The following is a 21230-nucleotide window of genomic DNA, read 5'->3' as shown; positions in this document are numbered from 1 at the left end:
CTCTCAAATCTTTTTCATATGAACCGCTACCAGGCGAATTCTCCCACTGATTGTACGTACTTAATCGTCCGAGTCCAGATGCCTGACTTTCTCTCTCCTTGAATATCATTCTCTCTCCATCTGTTCCAGGGTTTCTGCCTTTGCGGGAAAATTTGGCTTCTGAGCCTTGTAACTTGTGAATTAGTCATCTCTCCGAGCAGTGCTGACCTCAGCCAACCCCCAAGATTTTATTGAGCACCTACTGAGCATTCAGGGTCAGAGTGAAAGGATAAAAGTAGAACATGTGTCCCTATCTTTTAGGAGTTTACAGTCTGTTTGTGAAATGAGGACTCATCCCCAGGGCACAGAGTGGAGTACAAACCAAGGCCAAGGTTAGGAGGCACAGTCTCTGAGGGAGCTCTTGTTCTTGTTTGGGGAGGTCTGTGGAAGACCTGTATTACAGCTCTCTGGGAGCTTGTCACAAACACCTGGGTCCACTCAGCTCGGGGACTCAGAGTCTGGGGCAGGACCTAGCCTTTTATTTATAACTCCCCAAATGAATCTGACACAAGCCAAAATTAGAATAGACAGTTTAAAGGGCTGAAAGAGGTGAGCCCAGGACACGGGGATCAGAAAGGAACGAGGCAGGAGGAGAGAAGAAAGGAGGGAGCAGGGCTGGGCAGGGCCCTCTAGATGCAGAGTAAGAATGGTCACAGGCCAGACTGAGCTGGGTGGGACAGAGCAGGTCAGCCTGTAGGCTGTACCCTAGCCCTGCCCTGCTTAGGAAAATCCTGCAGCATCTCCTGGCTATAACCCCAAAGATGTGGCCCTGGGTTTAGAATAGTATCAGTGTCTTTGCCTGGGGTCCCAAACTGAGTCCTCTTTTAGACAAGAAGAGAAATGCATTTGATAAACAGCGCCACATCCTAGTCTCCTGAGGACTGAGAACTGTGGCTTCCCACAGATTCTTTGCCCCCACATCCCAAAAGGGGTCCTCACACCGACTCCCATTATGTTCTTAGTATCTCAGTTGTTGGATCTTTGCTTCCCTCAGCTGAATTTAGCATTTGCAAGCAGTGTGACTTGGTTCAGGTTCTCTAATATCGCCATTTATAAATGGGAGATAAAACAGCACCTCTGTCCTTAGGTAGCTGTGAGCAAACATGATGCAACGTGATCCACTGAATGTCTACTTTATGTTGCCTACTGTGTGCTGTGTTCTGTGCTTCGGGCTGAGGATACAGCAGGAAGCAAGCAGATATGTGGCCTGTCCTGAGCAAGGGTAAATTCTAATGGAGACAGAACAAACAAAATACACCAAGTGTTTTAGATGATGAGAAGTAGTACCATTGATACAAAAATAAAACAGGACAGGAGGATCAGTAATTTGGGGTGGAGAAGAAGGGATGCAGTTTTAAGTAGGTGGCAATGAACATGACATTTGAGCAAAGATTTTGCAGGAGCTGAGGAGGGAGTCTCAAGGATAACTGGGAAGAGCCTACCAGGAATGGGAATAGCCAGTGCAAAGGCCCTGGGGCAGGGGCATGCCTGGAGGCACGAGGGTCAGTTTAAGGTGATCTGGCACATAGTATGTGAATTAATTGCTCAATACTATCATATCCTTATTAGTGTTGATAATCTTGGTAGGGCCATCAAGTTTTACTTCTGAAGCATGTGGCAGTTAGGGCATGAATCAGGAACTAGATCAGTCTGGATTTAAATCTCAGCTCGACGGTTCTCAAACTTTGTGATCATGGCCACGTCACTTACCCTCTCTGAACTTCAACCCAATGGTAGTAACAATATGACCTATACTTCAAGTTTGTCATGGGGATAAAATGCACAGAAGCTTGGAGTGGACCCTAAAGCGTAGGGCACTGGTGAGCTGCTATGAGCCCCCAGCATCTCTCTTCCCACCTTATATATTGAGAAACCACTCCCCCATGCTGCCACACAAGGTCACAAGGCTCCAAGAGGACCTGCGAGTTCTCCTGCCCCTCCCAGCCCCCACACTTTTATCCTAGTTCAGCTATTTCTTTTTAAAAAGAAAACACAGTCCTTAGTTTTGAAAATAGTTCACTCAGAGTTCTCTTCCCTCTAATTAGGTTGTGTCAGTTATTTATTTTGCATAATAAGGAAGAGAGCTTTGGAATTTACCCTGAGGACCGAAGAGAGACCTAAGTCGATAGAGTTTTTCGGCCACCAATTATGTCTGCCTGTCTCTCCATCTCATTCTTTCTGAATGTAGCTCCTGTTGAGAGCATATTGGATCTAGGGTCAAAGGATTTGAGTTTGCATATTGTAGCACATGTTAACTTAGCAAGGGCCACCCTCTCTGGACCTCATGGGGCCATCAGTGAAGGTGCCCTGCTGAACTCAGAGGCCCTTCGTGAAGATCAGAGGACAGAGGACATGCAAAAGTCCTTGGTCAGTGTTGACCTGGCTGAGCATTCAGATGGTGTGGCACCTTAGTGAGACTTCTGATGTGGAATGCAGCCCAGGTTGGCATGCTAAGAGCAGGGATCCCTAAAAGGCCATGTTCTAAACCACCTTTCCCCCACTGCCTTGTTTCTGGGGGGTTTATACTAAGAAAGATCGGCTTCAGGAGCCCACCTGGGCCTCTCAACCCCCAGAGATGTCTCAGAACCACCCAAAGGCATCCTGTCGTGGTGTTTGGGAGCGTGGACAGCTATGAAATAGAGAGGCCCAGACTGAACTTCCCCTCACTTTTGACCAGCTGGGTGACCTTGAGCTGGTGACTTAACCTCTATGCCTCAGTTTCCTCATCTATAAAGTAGGGAGAATATTTAAGTCCTGTAGCCATGACAAGGACTTCTGGAGAATGCCCAGCAAAGAGTAGGTGTTGGTAGGGACCACCCGTGAGATGGTCCCTTCATTTTCCAAGTGGGGAAACTAAGACCCAAGAGGGGAAAGAGTCTGCTCAGTGACACAGCCAGGCAGAGGCCAAGCTGAGTCTCCTGGGTCTCCAGGGCTGTGTCTTGTAGGAGACCCAGTGAGAGTGGAAGCCCGCCTGGATTCTCATAGGAGTCTAATGGGAGGGGAAGAAATTGTCCCTGTTGCCTGGTAACCCCATTAAAGTGGGAAGCCTGGAAAACATCGGGTGGTGGAATTTTAAAGCTCAGAGAGTCCTTTGAGCAGAACTCTGTGTTCCTGAAGGGGAAGGGACCTTTGCCTCCGGGCCAACAATATCCACTGGGCTCTAGGCTCCAGAGAAAAGTGGGCCTGGAGGTAGATGTCTATGCCCCTAGGCCACATGCGGGCTGACCCCCAGGTCAAGAGATTAAATGCATGGGTTGGGGAGGAGGGATGGGCAATGAGCCAGGATGGGAGTGGGAGAACGATGTCCGGGAATTCACCAGGGATCTGAGCCTCGTTCTTCCATCCATTCACTCTTCCTCTGGGCCTCCACCAGGGCATATCAAAGGGTTCTGAATAGATGGGAGACCATGTGATCTGCCCGGAGTTCCTCTTCAGCGGGAACAAATGTCGCATGGAAATTCCTAGTGAACAAGAGGCGACAGGGACTGTGAGCCATTGACAGCAGGGCATCACTAGCAGTGGCCTGGGGGGCTGCCTGCAAGAGGTAGGCATTGGAGAACTTGGTAGGACTCGGCGAGTAGGAGGGACAGGCACTGGTTACTGGCCGGCAGCTGTGCAGATCAGCACCAGGGTTTCAGGAAGGAAGGGGGCAGCATCATAGGAGATGGGCTGTGGGTTCAGAGGAGAAGGTCGTATGTCTATGGTCGGGCACAAGGCCACAGTGTTTATGTTTTTATCCCCAATTAGAAAAATTACTTCTCTTCCTTCCACCCTCTGGTGTTCTCTCTCAGTCACTGCCAAGTCTCTGCTTTTAGAAGCAGAATGAGGCAGGGGAGTCCCTGACCAGCCAAACTCCTCAGGCACTTCCAAGTGTCTTTGGGGACCAGGCAGAGCAGCCAGGGGCTCCGCGTGCAGCAGGAAAGCTCTAAGCTGTGAACTGGATTCCATCCTTGCTCCGCTACAGGCTTCTTCAAACCAATAGCAAATCCTTACCTGTGTCTGGCTTTTGCTTGCTTCCTCTATGAAATAGATAGTGGGAGCCGTTCAGAAAGCTGTCTCAGAAGTTTCTCCATCCTGAAGAATCCCTCACAGGATTTGCCTGACCATGAGTTCAGATGCAGAGCCCTTCCCCAGGTGTGTTCCGGGTGGCAGCCCTCTGTCTGTTTTTCCTTCTGTGATTGATCTCTTTCTGCCACCAGCTCTGACACCGGCCTATCCCAGCACTGGGTGGGTCGGAACCCCAAAGCAAGAGATGACACCATGTCTGTCGTTCCTTCAGGAGCTTAAGATGTCAGGAGGGAATGTGGACCCTAAATTTTAGGAAGAAATTAATTTTTGGCATGGCCTCTGTACAAGCACCAAAGTGGTTTTAGCTACAAGTTCCCACACATCTTTGCTTTCATTTGCTCATCCAAGCAGCATTTATTGAGGGTCTACTATGTGCCAGGCACTGTGGATATGCTGGCGATACAATGATGAGCCAACAGATGAGGTCTCTTCCTCATCCCACTGGGCAACAGACCCTAATCAAGGAATTATACAGCTGTGTGTGAAGTTGTATCTGTAATAAAAGATGCACACATCTCATGCATGGAGCCGTGGGAGGAACATGGAAGTGCAGCACGGACAGCGTGCTCAGGGGACGCTTCCCTAAAGAAGTAATATTGAGTCAAGGCCTACAGGATGGGGAAGAGTTACCCAGGCAGGGGAGGGAATGAAGACACAAATGGCCTGTGGCTTGGACTCTGAGAGCAAGGAGGGAGTGGCGCAGGCTGCGATGGGTGAGGCTGGACCTGAGCCTGGCCAGCCCCACGTGGAATGTGTTCTTCCCCAATGCAAAGGGGTGTTTGAAACAGGGGAGGTGGGGATCAGGTTATGAGGTGACACAGATCAATTTTCATTCCCAAAAGCTCAGGTGGTAGTGGCTGGGGTAGATGGGGAAGCCTGGGGAGGAGCCACCACAGTCGTCTGGGTGAGAGGCCCAGAGGAGGGCAGAGGCAGTGACAAGAATGGAGAGGAGAGACTGGATTTGAGAGCAACTTGGAGGTAGAATGACAGGACTTGGTGATGGAGTGAATGGGGGGAGGGGGTTTCCGGATGACTCTGGGTTTCTGATTTAGGCATCTGGGCAATTGTTCATGCTTTTTCCTAAGATGAGGGAGACTGGGAGATAATTAAAATTTGTGAGGGAAAGATGAACTTTTTCTTTTTCCCCAAATTAGGCAAAGGGTGCCTTCTCCATTTCCTTTCCTTTTCAAGGCACCCAGAAGATAAAATACCTTTGCTCTTGTGTTTCCCAGTGATCTTTTATCATCTCTTACCACTGAGAAAAAGCAAATTAAAAATATGCCCCACAGACCCAGGTCTGAGGCTCACAAAAGAGTTTTGGTGAAATAGGATTAGTCCTTAAGACCTAGCAAAGCTGTGGGGTCACGCTGGGCAGAGGGGGAGGTCTAACCTGCAGAGAAGCTGAATCTCATGACTAGGGAGCCTTTCAGAGGTGCCCTTGGTGACGCTAGCTTGTCCCTGGACACAAACCTTTCAGAAAAGGAGCTCCGGCCTTTGTGAGTAAGTAGCTGCACTGCCTTGGAGTTGGGGGCCAGGCATGAGGGGCTTTGCTTTGGGGGAAAGGGACATATGGGGCTTGGGTCTCCTTGGGGACCCTAGAAGCTGCTCTGTTGTTAAGAATAAATCTTGTCCTCACAGCCACAGGTAACTAGTGAATTTTCAAGAAGTGTGGTCTTGCCCTAAGAAATCTGCCAGGGAGGTGACAGGTACACAGGATGGAAGGACTCAGAGCTGGCCCTTGAGTGAAACATTCAGGCTTCATATCCCCCTGGACTACTCTCTGGCTAAGGGACCTCTAGCTCAACCTCTCAGGGCCTCAGTTTCCTCATCCGTAACATGGAGGTGATGCTATTCCTGATCTTGGGGGATGTTTGTGAGCAATCAACAAAATCCCTTATAAAATACTCACTCTCTCTTGCCTGGTACACAGGCACTAGGATGGGTTGGTATCTTTGTAAATAATTTCATTGACCACAAGGCTTTTCCTCACCAAACAATGTCCTTCCATGGTGAAAGATGGATAGGACCCATTCCTGTCCTCAGAAAGCCCACATTTTCCTATATGAGACGATTCTATCTTAGCCTCCACTCCCCAGGGTTGGGAGGTGATCCTTACCATGTCCAGACCTGGTGGGTGGTGTAGTGGGCACAGTGCAGGTCTTGTCACACCCCTGCTGTGTCCGCACTTCCCTCCACCAGCTGGAGTGAGCTCGTGCTTCAAACGCCTGCACTTGTGACTCTAATTCTTTAGCAACCTACCCTTCAGTTCCTAGAACTGCCTTCTGAGCATTTGCAGGGAGCCACAATTGCCCGGGAGTTTCTATCCCCTCTGGTGTGGGGGCTGCAAGCCAGGGTCCAGTGGGTGGGGAGGGCAAAAGCCTCTGAGTGTGACTTACCCCCAGGGCTCCCAGCAGCATCAGGCTGGAGCGGCCCTGGAGCGTTCCCCTAAAGTTACAGCCTTGCTTGCTCTCTTCCTGTCTCTGGCCTGCTTCTCTGTCTCCCTTACTGGTCTCCCCTGGGGTGCTTTCTTTATACATCACTTGCACAGGAATTCTTATCGTAGTGTCGGCAGGAAGTGTAACTTTTCTCATTCTCCAAATGAGGAAACTGAGGCTCAAGACATTTCAGCCACTTCCTCAGGTGTCCCACAGCCAGGGGTGGCTGAGCTGGGCCTTGGACCAATTGTGGTCTGACTTTAGGTTTTTTCCACACTGCAACATGCGATAAGGGCCAAAGCAGAAAGCAAGATCCATTTTCAAATGAAATGGCCAGAGGAAGAGGCAGCGAATTGTCATGTTTGGGTATGAAGGTAGATGGTATGTTGCTGACTCTGGAGGCACAGGTCGGGTTTTTCAGATGGAGATGGTGGAAATGCTGTTGTAGGAAGAGGGCACGTGCAAAGGCACAGGGGTGTGAAAGACACTGCTAGCTGGGAAACACGTGCCCCGCTTTTCCGTTCTCATCATTTCTTACCTCTGGACTGCCTCGCTGCTTCCACCCAAACCCCTCTAATCTGTTCTCCAAACAAGCAGCCAGCAAAGAGGCTTTTTAAAATGTAAAATATAGAAATGTATTTTAAAAATGTAAATCTGATCATGCCTCACTAAGCCTCCTCCAAAAAAAAAAAAAAAAAAAAAAAGCCTTCAGTGACTTCCTCTTCCACTTGGAAAAAAATCTAAACATCTTTGCATGTCCAGCTAGCCCTGGTGGTCTGGCCCAACCAGCCTCTGCCCTCATCTCCTGTTCTGCTCCCCTGGCCGACTGCATTCTCTGAACACTGTAAGCTTGTTCCTGTCCTACGGCCTTGTCTGCATTCTCTTCCAGGGGAAGAAACTTTCTTCTTACAGATCTTCACAGGGCTGGCTTCTTCTCACCCTCAAGATCTCTATTTATGCCATGCCTTAGAGAAGTCACACCTCAGCACATTGTACTGTTGGATTCACTCGTAATACTTATAATAACTCTAGTCCTCAGGCTTGTTTGATTGTTTCCTTGTCTGTCTCACCTCTTTCCACTGGGATGTGAGCTATCTGAATTCAGGGACCTTGTCTCTTCCAAGTGCCTCTAGCAATGCCTGGCACTTCGTAGGTACTCAATAATTGTTGCACGTGGCTGGTGTATGTGGAAGGATCAGAGGCCAGGGAGAGGCCAGGACTGGGCAGTAAAAGGCCTTGAATGTCAAGGTAAGATGTTTAAACACTATCATTTGAGTAATAAGGAGTTACCAATTTAAGGCTGCAAATTCACCCACAGCCAATGAAAACTGAGCACTTTTAAGTCTTGAAAATAATGTCCTTAGGATTGCTTGATGGACAAGAGCAGTGTGATAAGAGTCACTGTGCAGCCCTCTGGCCTTCTACTCTAACTGTTTCGGGGAACACTTATTGAGCTGAAGTCGGCGATAGCCTATCAGCACCTGCACAGGAACTGTCAGCCTGCTGCTCTGAGTGCTTGCCTTAGAAATACTCAGTAGAGGACACTGGTCTTATTTATTTATTTGCTTGCTTGCTTATTTATTTATTTATTTATTGATTGATTGATTGATTGATTGATTTTTGCTTTGTTTTTTTTTTTGTATTGTGGTAAATTTTATATAGCATAAAATTTACTATTTTAACCATTCTTATGTAGAGAGTTCAGTTGCACTAAATACATTCACACTGTAGTATAATCATCACCTCCATCTATCTCCAGAACTTTTTCATCTTCTTAAACTGAAACTCTGTGCTCATTGAACATTAACTCCCATTTCCCCTCCCCGCAGTCCCTGGCAACCACCATCCTACTTCCTGTCTCTATGAGTCTGACTACTCTAGGGACCTCATATAAGTGGAATCATACAGTATTTGTCCTTTTGTTGCTGGCTTATTTCGTTTAGCATAATATCTTCAACATTCATCCATGTTGTAACATGAGTCAGAACTCCCTTTTTAAGGCTGAATAATATTCTATTGTATACATATACCACATTTTATCTGTTCATATCTGTTCATTCATCTGTCAGTGGACACTTGGGTTGTTTCTACCTTTTGGTCCTTATGGATAATGTTGCTATGAACCTGGGTATACAAGTATCTGTTCAAGTCCCTGCTTTCAGTCCTTTTGTGTATATACCCAGGAGTGGAATTGCTGGAACACATTGTATTCTACTTTTAATTTTATGAAGAACCCTCATACATACTGTATTCCACAGCGGCTATACCAAAGGTACTGCCTTTTGCTGCATTCCTCCGAGTACTTATGCAGCCAAGACTTCCTTGGGTTCCGGTCACTCTGCAATATCAGTGTGTGGTGTTATAACAACGCTTGAGTGACTAAGTTAAAGTTAAAGTCTAGTTTGTTGAAGTGAGCATAACCAGAAATGGGACAGGTCTGCTTTGTGAGTTTAAAAGACTTCTAAGGGGGATAGCCCATCCTTTATTTCCACTGATATAATTATGCATGGGTGATGGATTTCATCTGGAAATGATGGAAACTTTCTTCTTGGGGATGGCCCAGAGCATCTGCTCCTCAAGGTAGTGTGTGGGTTCACCAGCCTTTAGAGGCAGTTCATATCAGCCAGGCCACATGGGCTGGAGTGGATACAAGAGGGCCCATTTATTCATTTATGATGAAAAATAGCCTCATTATCTGGACCAGAATAGTCTCTCCTTGAAGCCCCAGACTCCACAAGAAATCAAGTCAGAAGAGAAGGCCATTGAATTGATTTACTATAGAACCACCATTACCTTGACCGGAAACCTGGAGCTGGCATGATCAATACATTCTCTCCTGGTATACAAGGTTACATGGGCATCAGAAGATAGCCCTAAATTGAAGTAGGAGAGTAAGAGAGAAAGAGTGTGGGATGGCATCAAACTAAAGGACTCTATCACTCAGTGGGCAAGGACTGGACAGATTACAATCTTTGATGCTAGTACAATCTACTACCTTCATCTCCCCATTTACTCACCCAGTGATCCAACCATCTGTTGGTCTATCAGTCCATCCAACCATCTGTCCCTGGCTGAGGTCTAATAAGTCTAATAAGACTGAAGCTGAGGGACCAGCATGTGCAAAGGGTTTGTGGTGGGAGGGAATTTGTTGGTCAGTAGAGCTAGATCAGAGAGCTTAGCAGGAGGGTGGCCCAAAATGAGGCTGGAGGGGTGAACAGGGACTTGACCATGTGGACTTGTGGGAGACCATAGGGAGTTCTGAATATACTAATAGCATCAATAGAACTTTCTGTGATGATGGAAATGTTCTATATCTGTGGGTCCAATACTATAGCCACCAGCCACTTATTACTACTGAGCACTTGAAATGTGGCTAGCATGACTGAGGAACTGAACTTTTGTTTTTATTTCATTTTAATTAATTTGAATTTAAATAGCCATACGTGGCTTATGCGTGCTGCATTGGACTGTGCAGGTCTGTGCTTAAAAATAGTGGGAGGCCATGTGAAGGGTTTTAGCAAGGGGTGAATCAATATGATCACAGTTGTCTCTGGCTACTTGATAAAGAATGAATTGGGAAGAGAGAGAATGCTTCTGCAGTGGTCCAGAGAAGAGGACTGGCTGCCTGGGCTGGGTGTAGGGTGAGATGGAGGTAGAGAGTAGTGAAGAGATTTGGTAAAGACCAGGGATGGGAAATAACAGGACTTGGTGATGAGGGAGATGGTGATTTGGAAACAAAGGTATCAGGATAACCCCTTGGTCTCTGGCCAGCACAGCAGCATGGAGAAGGGTGCTTTCTCTGAGACAGGGAACTCTCGAGGAGGCACAGATGGGGGGAGTTTGGTGGTCTCCAGTTCTGCTTGGGTCACACTGAGCATGAGTGGTTCTGAGTTGTGTAAGAGGAAATGTCAATTTAGAGCTGCAGCTCTGAGGAGAAGTGTGGGTTGGAAATAGAAAGATGTGAGTCATTTGTGAGTGGGTAGAAATTGAGACCATAGGTATGGTTGGGTGAGGAGAGGGCATGGACCCAAGTTTTGAGGGCCTCTAACTCTGATGCTGGGTGGAAGAAGGTGCATCTGCAGAGATGTTGGAGAGGGCATGGTCAGAGATGTCAGATGAAACCCTGGATAGTGTTAGTAATGGAGGCCAAAGGAAGCCATCGTTTCCAGATAGAGGGGTTGAGAGCTAACAAGAGGTCAAGTAGGCTGAGGACAGAGCCAGGTCCACCCAATGGGTGGGTGTGACCTAAGTCAGTGGTGACCTAGCTCATGGGCAGTCAGCAAGGGACAGCTAGCATCTGCCTCTGTGCCCTCCTACTTCTGCACACCCATGTCTGCCCAACACTTCACTTCTTTGACTGTTAAAAACTTCCACCGAGTTACGGTCAAACCTTGCAGACTTGGGAATCAGTTTAAGGTGCCTTGGTGTTGATTTTTACAGTAAGGCTCTCAGCCAGAATCTTGTTCCCTCTCTTCCATATTCTAGGGGGCATCATACAATAACCCTGAAGTTCAGGAAACAGTATTGACAGTGACTATCACAAAGAAGATAGGTCCCCCAAGAATGGTTAGTTATAAACACATCTGATTCTACCCTGTTGAGTCCCTAATTTAAGCTTAACTAATCTGTGTTTTCACCATCCTCATTCCCACCCAGAGCCTGAAGGACTGAGCTTTCCTTCAAACTCCACTTCTGATCCCCTGGGTCTTCTGCTCCTGCATAGATGTCATTTACCTCACTTTTCCTAATCATTTTTATACGCATTAGGACAACTTTTGTTGGTAGAGATAGAGTCCAGTTTGGGTTGTCATATCCCAAAATGGGGGCATTGGCATGCTACAGTGCCCCCATTTATTCACTCATTCATTCATTCACTCATTCATTCAGTATACTAGCTATGCGCCAGGTACTGTTCTGGATACAGGGGTGACAGTCAGTAAACAAACAAGTAAAGCGTATTGTATGTTATATGATGGCGAGTGCTGTGGAGACATACATCGAGAAAGGATTTGGGGAGCGATAAGGGAGAGTGTTGCAGTTTTCACACAGGGCAATCAGGAAAAGCCTCACTGAGAAGGTGACATTTGAACAAAGCCTGGGTAGGAGTGAAGGAGAGAGCCACGAGGCAGGAGTGGGCCTGGGTGTCCGGAGACCAGTGTGGCTGAAGCGGGGGGAGTGGTGGGGAGAAGACGGCAGTGGGTAAGAACAGGATGGCAACAGGGTTGCAAGGTTGAAACGTGCCAGGGCATTGCAAGGACTTTTTCTTGCATTCCGAAAGCAAAGGGGAGCCACATAATGTGACTTGGGTTGAACAGGACCAGCCCCATTAGGATGAGGCCTATGGCAGAAGCAGAGAGACCAGTGATGCCATAATCCAGGACAAAGATGATGGTGATGGAAAGAGACAGTAGGTGGCAGTGGAGATGGTCAGATTCTGGATTACTTCCCAAAGGTGGACTGGGTGTGGGAGATGAGTCATGGGCGATGCTAAGGTTTTGAGCTTGACCACTGGAAGGATGGAGTTGTCATTGACAGAGGTGTTGAAGAGGATCAGAAAAAGCAGGGTGGGGAGCCATATCAAGAGTTTGGCTTTGACTGTATTAAACTTGAGATGCCCATTAGAAATCTAACCAGGTGGGTACAATGGTCCAGGCTGGAGATAAATATTCGGGAGTCATCAGCACAGAAGTTTTAAGATAGGATGCGATCATTTAGGCAGTGAATGTAGATAAAGAAGAGGACTGAGAATCTTGGACAGTTCTCTGACTGGCTGTGCCTAGACTGTTCCTTTCTCTTTCAGTCTGTCAGCTTTTGTTCTTACCATCAGCTGCCCTCTATTGTCCCTCAGTCCACCATCAACAACTCCTGAGTTTACCAGTCCCTAGTTTGGGCCACAAGAAGAGAGAAACTAACTTCTCTTCCTCAATTCAAGTTCTGAAATCCGAGGGACGGGATCTGCTCTAGTTGGGTCAGGTGCCTATGCCTAAACCAATCAGCTTTGCCAGGGCACGAGGTCACGCTATGTGTGGCAGCTCCATCAGTAACCGTGTAGGTAGAGCGAAGTGAGGCACAGTTCCCCGAAATGGCTAGGAATCCTGGGCAAGCACAAAACCAAAAGGGTTTTTAAACATGGATTTAAGGGCACACAAGTGACTCTTCCCTGAGGAAAGACTGCAGCAAGACATGGACTTTGAAATGCCTGTGGAGCGAGCGCCTCCTGTCTGTTACCCATCACCATCCCTTTTTTCGGTTCCTCGATTGGTCCAGGTGCGCTGGGGAAAGTCACTGCTGAAAGCTGAGTTATGACCGACTACTACTTCAGTTACTAATATCATCCCATCAGCACCTCTCACCGCCTCAGTCAGACCAGCAGCCCTGTAGGTTTCTCCGCTGATTTGCTGAGACTGTTTTCAACCTTCTCCTCCCAACTTAGACTCCCAAGTGCTCCCATCTCTGCAACCCAGTACACTGTCTGCTCGACTGTCAGCCCTCCACTTTCCCATGACATGCCATCCCTTCGGAAATAACATCGTGGAGGAAAGCAGAGAACAGCCTGGTGTTGGGCAATGAGGACCATCGTATGTGAACGTCATCAGTTTCCCTTTACACCTTGTCCACCGTCCCTTTGCTTTGTGAACGCATGTGGCTCCTTTTGTGCTCTTCCCTGGACTTTACCCCTGACTTTTATTTCCCAACCTGCCTGCTTTTTATTGATCACCATCAACTTCTTTTCCTCTGTTCTCAGACTAGCTCGGGCTTCCTCTACTGAGAAAAAAATATTTCTTCCTTTGATGGTTTCACTGTCCATGGACCATCTTTGAACCTCTCCTTCCTTCTCTAGCTTGAGTTTCCAGAAGAGAGCTCTACATCTGCTTCCCACCTTCCTATCCCCCATCCTCTGACACCCTATCTAGCAGAAAACGCATCCCCTCATGGATAAACCCAAGGGACCCTTTTCATGTCCATCCTCCCTGCTTCCCCACAGCAGCTGTGGTGATGTGGTGGGAACAGTTCCACTCATCCTTTTCTTCTTGGAACTGTGCTCCTCAGCTTCTGTGATGGCAAGTTTTGGACCTAGATGCCTGAGGGGGGAGAGAGAAGAAAAATAGAATAAAACAAAGTGAAGCCGAGAGGTGAGGCCTATTCAGATTTCACAGTCAGATGTGAGGGCACTTTTCTATTCACTGCAGCCTGCCAAACTCCCTCCACTCACCTTCCTCTTTCTCAGACTTAACCTATCGGAGGCCCCTGAGCATACCTCCTTGCCTGTTTTCACTTTTATAGGCCCATCTTCTCTCTCAGTAATGCCTCTGCCCAGTCTCCTGTGCGGAAATTCCCTCTGTGGGCCGACACAACTCAAATTCCTCTTTCTCCACAATCCCACCTCTACCCAAACCTTCGCCCTGTGGAAAGGGCAGCGCACTTGCTCTCACTCCCATGTACCGAAGCCCTACTGCTTTGCAGAATCACAGCATCATACAGTGTTCCTTTGTAGTCTGTCATTCACCTGGCAATTAATCTCATCCTGCTGTGCCCCATCTCTGATGCTGTTGATTTGCAGGGTGCTTCATGCCTTGTATTATTATGTAACTCCCCACGTGTTGTCTCTTCAACCTGAATTGAGTTCCGGTGAGGGTGGGGGGAGTAGGCCAGAGTGACTTATCTATCTTTGAATCCTTCAAAGCTCTTAGCAGAGCGGCTCGCACAGGAGATGCTCAATAAATACGTGATGATTGATGGGCTTGTTGTTGATTTTTCTCCAGCCCATCCTTTATGCTGCTGTCAGAAAAATCTTTCTCAAGGATCTTTCTCATTACGTAACTAATCTGGCTCCCTCGATTCAGTCCACAAGCACTATTGAGTGTTTGCTGGGTGGGTGGTAATGGGCAAGGACTTTGACAGTGAAGAAGGGGAGAATGAAGAAGAAGCTGATGGAGGCCCCCACGGGTCCGACACACCGGAAGTGATCACAAATGGAGGCATATATGGAATTAAGCAATGAATGGAGGAACCATGAAGGCCATGGGAAGTCAGAGCAGTGGGGGTGTCTTAATGAGCTCCAGTCATCGAGGCTGACTTTGGAAGGTGGAAGGGCTTGAGCTGGGTCTCTTGGAAGGGGAGATTTGGGACAGGAAGAGAGGAAAGAATTCTTGGCAAGGGGAATTTGAGGAACTAAGCGATGCAGCTGCCAGGACTATCATTGCGGCATCTGTGTGCTCTCAGGCATCCCCAGGACAATGTGAGAAGGTCAGAAACCAGTGGGATTTTCAGAAACCTTGGAGTCTTTATAGTTTTCAGAAGAGTCATCGATGCCCCCCAAATAGGCGGTTTCGCCTACCTCATCAATACAAACTCAATGATATCAGCCAGAACCCTCTCTACACCCCACTTGCTGTCCTGTTTCCTGCCAGTTCAGCTCCCTTCCAATCATGTGGCAGTCCTCGGCCCCTGATCAGCCATGGCATCTGAATCCATAGAGGCAAAAAGTGGGCCTTGAGTGCTTATCTCTAGGGAAGATGGTCCGCTGGCCCCTTTGGCGGCCAAGCAGCCCTGAGCAAGGCTCCCTGCGTCAGTGTTTTTGCAACAGGGATCCTGCTGGGGTCAGGTGGTCCCTCCCAGGTTCAGTGGAGCCACATCAAAGATCCTGTGAGTGCCACAATGCCGCGGGCCTTATGTCGCAAACACAGGAGGTTGAAGCCTCCCAGTCTTCCCTTTAACCCTATTCTAGTCACATAAGGAGACTCTGAAGTATTCTAGGATGAAAGGAGATCCAGACTATCATCCCAGCAGGAACTAGCCTCTGATGGAGTAGAATTGGGGACTGCAGAGGCATGTATGGACCAAACTTCCAGGCTTCGTCCAGGGAAGTGTTAGAAGTAAAGACAAACCCAATTCGCAGACCTTGCTTCTCACACCTGTCTCCACTATGGCCTCTTTTTTTTTTCTTTTGGAAACTTTTTTGGGGGTGTAATTTCAAGTTGCAAGAATAATAAGGATAACTCTTAGTTATCAAAATCTTGAAACTTAACATGAATCCAATGCTATTGCTCAGTCCACTATCCATATTCACATATCATCAATTTCCCCAATAATGTCCTTTAAAGCTCTTTCCCTGGCTCATTTTGAACATACACACACCCATTTTTTATTTTTAACTTTTTAATTGGAAGTGATTTTGTAATCACAGAATAGTCACAAGAATACTACAGAGAACCTTCATAGATTGTACCTAGAGTCACCTATTATTGACATTTTACTCTATTTGCTTTACTATTTACACAGATTCTTTCTTTCCCTTCCTTCCTTCTTAACTTCCTAACTTCCTTTCTTCCTTCCATCTACATACATAGCATTTTTCCTAAACCATTTGAGAGTAACTTGCATTCGGTATGTCCCTTTACCCCTAAATACTTCAGTGTGTATTTCCTAAGAAGGGGGACATTCTTTTACATGGCCATAATACAGTGATATACTCCATAAAATTAATAGTGATATAATACTTTTTTATTGAGGTGAAATTCACATAACATAAAATTAACCATTTTGAAAGGAACAACCCAGTGGCGTTTAGTACATCACAGTGTCATACCACCACCACCACCACCACCACGTCTGTTTAGTTCCAAAACATTTCATCACTCCAATAGTAGGCCTTGTACCCATTAAGCAATTTCTCTGCATTTCTCCCTCCAGCCCTTGGTCACCATCAATCTGTGTTCTGTCTCTACAGATTTGTCTACCCTAGATATTTCATACCAATGAAATTATACAATATGTGACCTTTCGTGTCTAGCTTCTTTCGCTTAGCATAGTTTTCAGGGTTCTTTCACATCCTTTTGTATGGCTAAATAATATTGTCGTATCAATGTACCACAATTTGTTTATCTCTTCATCCACTGATGGATATTTCAGTTATTTTCACCTTTTGGCTATTGTGAATAGTGCTGCTATGAATATTTGAATACCTATTTTTAATTCTTTGGGGCACATATCTAGCAGAATTTCTGGGTCAAATGAAAATTCTACGTTTAACTTTTTTGAGGATCACCCATACTTTTTCCACGACAGCAGTACCATTTCACAGTTCCACCAACAATATACAAAGGTTCTAATTTCTCCACATCCTTGCCAACATGTTATTTTCCACTTCTTGTTTGTTTATTAGAGCCACTCTAGTAAATATGAAGTACGTTTTTCATTTGCATTTTCCTGATGGTTAATAATGTTGAGTGTCATTTCATGTGCTTATGAAACATTTGTACATCTTTTTTAGAGAAATGTCTATTCAAGTCTTTTGCCCATTTTCGAACTGGGTTGTTTGTCTTTTGTTGTTAGTTGTAACAGCTCTTTATATATTCCGGATACTAGACTCTCATCATATATATGATATATATATGCAAATATTTTCTCCCATACTGTAAGGTTTTGTCTCCTCACTTTCTTGATAATGTCCTTTGATGCACAAAAGTTTTATTGTTATGAAGTTCAATTTATCTACTTTTCTTTTGTTGCTTGTGCTTTTGGTGTGTGATATAATTCTTTAATTGAATTTGTTGCCCTTATTTCAGTTTTATGAGTTGATCCATCTTTTCCCATCCAGCACACGATCCAGTCTAAGGTCAGATATGGCATTTGGTTGTCATATCTCCTCAGCCTCCTTTAATTTGGAACATTTACCCAGCCTTTCTTTGTCTTTTATGGCACTGGAATTTTTCAAAGAATACAGTCTCTTCACTTTTTTATAGAATGTTTTTTTATTTTGGGTTTGTCTGATATTTCCTCACGACTAGATTCTAGTTATGGCTTTTCAGCCAGAATATCACTTACATAATGCTATCCTTCCCAGGGCATCAAGCTCAGAGGCACATGGTACCCACGTGCCCCACTTTGGAGACATTGATTCTGATTACCTGTCAGGGTGTCATTTAATTTCTCCACTATGTCCTTACTATTTTATCTCCAACCTGTGGAGAGACACTCATATCTTACTTCTCCACAAAGTCTCCCCTAGACTTAGCATCCATTGATAATTCTCACCTGATCCATTCTTTACTATGATGGTTGCAAGATGCTGATTTTGATTTTGCAGCTTCAGCACTCCTGGCATTTATTAGGCAGATCGTGGCACTCTACTCCAAGCGAGGGCTCTGCCCTTTCCCCTACTGGTTCATTGATTTATACATTTTTTTCCTATGTGAATTTGTGAATTCCCGTTTTTCCTCCAATGGCTTATAATTCATTACTGTATTATTTTAGTGCTCAAATCATCTTAGGATTGGCCAGTAGGAGCCCCAGCAAGCTGGTGTTTGCATCCTTATAACATGCCTTCATCTTATTTTTATTTTTATTTTGTGTGTGCAATTATGTGTGTGTGTGTAAGTACCTCCTTAACTTTCTAGTGTAACAGAATGTTCCTTCTGCCTCATCTTGAACCTTTCCTGCTACAGCCATGCAGTCAGCCATTTCTCCAAGGATCTGTGGTTCCTGTTAAAGGAAAATGGTATTAGAGAGCAAGCTCTGGGCAGCAGGTGAGCACACACCTTTGCCAGGCCTCACCCATGAATAAATGTTTGGGTTGTTGGCAAGGGTGGGCAGAGCTGCTTCCTTACCTGACCCTGGAGCTGTAGGGAACCTCTGAAACACCTAGCCCACCATGGCAGGTACTCAATACAGATTGACCTCAGGCATTATTCCATGCTACATCTTTTAGCTAAATCTCTTGGCATACCTGTGATTATTTCCAGAGCCGTGGGCCTACTGAGTCATCGAAAATCATATGTTCTTTAAACATAGAAACAGATTATTTTGATGATATGTGAGCATAGGGCTTTGCTGGATTTTACACGCGCCAGATACTGTGGTCCCTACCCATACCTCCTCAACTCATCATTTACTTGATTCTTGGAGGGCTTGAATTTGCTATCCCAGATCATGACACTGCCTCCCTAGTCAACTGGTCCAAGATGAGATTCACTTTCTTGGCTGTAGCATTCTGCCTTTGCCTCTGTTAAGCCAACAGTTGTCTACAAAAGTGATATTGCCTATCTTTCACCTGCACACCTGCTGTAGTGGATTCTACTCTGTTTATGTGTATTTCCTTCCATCCAGTTGTGGTCCCAAGGTTTTTAGTTGCCCCGAGTTCAGTTGAGACTCTGAGGTTGCTTCTCGCCTTAGGGGTTCCCCAATCCTCCCTGCCTTGGGTCTTACCCCCCACCCCCACCGTTGGTCAGGAAGCCATTAATATTCTCATCCAGCTCACCAGTCAACATGTGGAAGGGGCAGAAAAGAGCCATGTACTATCAAAGATGCCCCTCTGGTTGATAATTCCAAATTCATTTGGTTATCCAAACACTGTGAATTCCTCTGTCATACCCTCTCTCCAACATTTCCCCCAAAGCGTCAGGAAACACCAAGCCCCTGCACTGCTCTTGTTTCCCTGCCCAGAGAGTCCTGAGAGAGAGAGCAGGAGGCAGGTTGTTCCAGGCAGGAAGTGGAGGGAAGGCTGAGGAAAGCCGAGCCTAACCCCCTATTTCTTGGTTACAAGCTGCCCTCCTCCTCCATTGCTGAGCCTTCCAGGAATCCCCAGAAAGGTCACTGCTTTCTCCCTGCAGCCTCTGGCCTGTCCTGCCTTCTGGCCCTCCCTCAATTCCTCAGATCCCAGACAGCCACTGGGAGATCATGTCACAGGGCTCTCACCTCCCCAGCATGCCCCCTAGAGAAATCAAGTGTTCCCAGGCCAGCACCACACCTTTGCCAACTCTCATGCTCCCTCTACAGAGTTTGCAGCCTGAGGATGATTCTCCTTGAAGAGAAGACAGAAGCCAATGTAGAGAGGAGCTGCTGCACTGTCTTCTCTGGCATAATACCTGAATTATTCCCCACCTTAAGGGCAAGTCCTGTAGGGTGAAAGCACACCTTAGATGGAGGTGATATCAAATCCTGCTGCTTTGCCGCATGGATAGGATAGATGACTCAGTCTCCACATCTGTACAAGGGAGATGAGAACATTGCCCGTGTGCTGGCTCCTCTCCATTTGCCACTCCATCAGAGTGATTCACTACTCCAGTTTCCCTGAGACTAAAGGTTTCCTGGCATGCAAGATTTTCAGTGCTAAGACAGGACAGTCCCCAGGAAGACCAGGATGGTTGGTCATCCTCTAACTCTACCCAGATTCACTTTCCACTCTGCTCTGTGACCTGGGAGACTGACTCCAGGGACTGTACCCCTGAGCCCCTCTGCCCTCCAGCTTTAGTTTGGGTTCTGCCAATGAGAGGCACCAGCAGGAGATGGGAGGGTGGGAAGCCAGAAAGACTGGAGTTTTCCTTCCTCACTCCTTCTCTGTTTTAGGCCTCCATGGCGCCAGTTGCCACTGGGCTCTAGTGACACTTTCTCCTTGTACCTTCAGATCTAGGCAAGGTACCCCCAACTCAACTGCTAGCCTCTGGGTACCTTAACATCCTTTTCAGGTCCCCATCCACACCTTGTAAACATGCCCCATATTAAAGTCTCTAATTTGAGCCATTTGGGATGAATTCTGTTGGGTGCGTGATAAGGTTTAAATAATATACTGTGTCTGAAGGACCCAGCTCACCAGCCGTCCCAAGATGAGTGCTCAATAATCTTTTTACTCTTTATTCATATCGTCATGCTAATTTCTAGCTGTCACGTTTTTATCTGGGTGTGTTAGAAAGTATACTGGACTTGTAGATCCTGAACAAATCTCTTCATCTCTCTGAGCTTCAGGTTTCTCATCCATAAAATGTAAAATGGGGTTAGTAACAGTAACCCCTGCTGTGGCTGTTGCTTGGTGGGTGTTTTGAATCTATGCCTCGTGTCCAAAGAGGTGTTCGGTGGTACAGGACCCACCCCATGGCCTTCATTGCCCTGTGAGCAAGATGAGGACCCCTCTTTGCCCTTAAAGACATACATCTGGATGATGCAATGCTGCTTCTCTGTCGTTTGTTTCAAAATAAGGATCAGTGACAAATACAACAGTCGGGGGTTTTCAGAAGTTTCTATCTTGGCCTCTGGCCCCACAGCAGCCCCTTCACTTATCCTTTCCATCTGGCAGGTCGAGAGGAGGATGCGAAGTGTGGGTTTCTGCCAGCTCCCCAGCCAGTGCAGCTTCTCATCTGTGACGCGGGGATGGCGCAGCACCTCCCGGGCACTCCCTGTGTGTGAGCGGAAGCTGAATCAGAGCAGCCATCTTTGAGCACTGCCGGTGTGTCTTCCCAGAGAGGTAGGGAGAGAAGGGGTTACAAGATTTAACACTGGTTTAGAAAACGCCCTTCTTGAGGCAGCCACACCCCGGATGTGGCGGTCAGGTGTGAGGATTAGCATAGTGCACACTTAGAAGCCTAAGATCCCTTCTAGCGCTGAGATTCTGAGGTTCTTGTGTCTCCTGTTATAATAATACTCGATGGCCAGTTGCATTAGTTTCTGTTAGTAGTACCCTGACTTGTATCATTATTCGATCATTTTGGTTGCAAGGCCCAACACTGTAAAAAATTTTTAAAGAAATATAAAAGTTCTCATAAGTAAAATTGTGCAGTCTCAGGAAAGGCAGGATCCAGAGACATCAACTCCGTTGTGACCAATTTGTCTGCCTCCACCTGTCAGCTCCGATTTCTTCTGCATCTCCCCATGATGTTTAAAGGTGGCCCCCAGCAGCCTCAAGCTTATGTCTCA

General features: G+C 46.6%; 1 protein-coding gene across 9 annotated transcripts in view; it reads left to right on the top strand.

The window, feature by feature from the left end:
- Positions 1 to 21230, top strand: part of ATP2B2 (ATPase plasma membrane Ca2+ transporting 2) — a 359406-nt gene that overhangs the window by 36891 nt on the left and 301285 nt on the right. For 8 of the 9 annotated variants that reach the window (XM_016121360.2, XM_016121357.2, XM_016121354.2 and 5 more), the window contains exon 2: positions 20614 to 20781. The exons of the other annotated variant lie outside the window; for it this stretch is intronic. The gene's annotated coding sequence lies outside the window, so the exon portion shown is untranslated. The remainder of the gene's footprint in view (positions 1 to 20613; positions 20782 to 21230) is intronic. 9 annotated transcript variants of the gene reach the window in all.

Source organism: Rousettus aegyptiacus, unplaced genomic scaffold (assembly GCF_014176215.1).
Source record: "Rousettus aegyptiacus isolate mRouAeg1 unplaced genomic scaffold, mRouAeg1.p scaffold_m13_p_4, whole genome shotgun sequence".
Lineage (NCBI taxonomy): Eukaryota > Metazoa > Chordata > Mammalia > Chiroptera > Pteropodidae > Rousettus > Rousettus aegyptiacus.
The sequence above is the reverse complement of the archived record's forward strand: the minus strand, read 5'-3'. Positions and strand labels throughout refer to the sequence as shown.